This window comes from Pygoscelis adeliae, unplaced genomic scaffold, assembly GCF_000699105.1.
Source record: "Pygoscelis adeliae isolate BGI_AS28 unplaced genomic scaffold, ASM69910v1 Scaffold266, whole genome shotgun sequence".
Lineage (NCBI taxonomy): Eukaryota > Metazoa > Chordata > Aves > Sphenisciformes > Spheniscidae > Pygoscelis > Pygoscelis adeliae.
In genome coordinates this window covers 409,711-410,435 of record NW_008824987.1, presented here as the reverse complement: position 1 = coordinate 410,435, position 725 = coordinate 409,711, and positions in this window count along the sequence as shown.

Below are 725 nucleotides of genomic sequence, written 5' to 3'. Positions count from 1 at the left end.
GGAGACAGGGAGAGGCAGGAAAGGGGCTGTGAGCACCTGGATTTTAGTTTTGGGGAGATGGGGTGAAGGGGCTCCCTCACGGGGAGCGCTTGCAGGGTTTCCCTAACGAGGGTGGGTGCGACTCGGGTACAGCTTCTCTTCTCTTGTTTAGAAAGTGGTGTTCAGGAACTCTTTCCTTTTCTGAGTTCTGCTCCGAAAGGCGCTCTGAGGTTCAGTAGGTTATTCTGCTCAAAATGCTATGAGAACTGAGGAATTCCAGATAAGCGCCAGCCTTCAGTACAGCTCTTTGCTTAAATTGCTGTCTCTTTGCGTTTTATCGCGTTACTAATTTGTTTGGTATGGTGGCAGTGTAGCTGGGGTGGGCGATGCTTCCTTGGTGGCAAGGACCCAAGTTATTTTCTTAATGAGGAACTCTGCCCCGCTTCTGCTCAAAATCGGGGGTGTATGGCAAAGTGAAAGTGATAAAGAGTTCTTCCTTTGCCACAGAAGGCAAAAGGAGTTCAGAAAATAAAAGTACTCAAGTGTTCTTCAGAACAGTTTGTTCCTGTAAACTGGTCAAGGTGTTTCCTGTGGAGAAAGTGTTGACGTATCGTCAAGTTGGTTTCTTACCAGTATTTCAGCATGTGATTGCAGGTTAATGGATGTCAGTTCTCTGCAGTGAGATCATGCATGCAGACCAGTCTGAGCCTTTACAGATCAGGGACTTGGCAAAACAGCTGAGGATG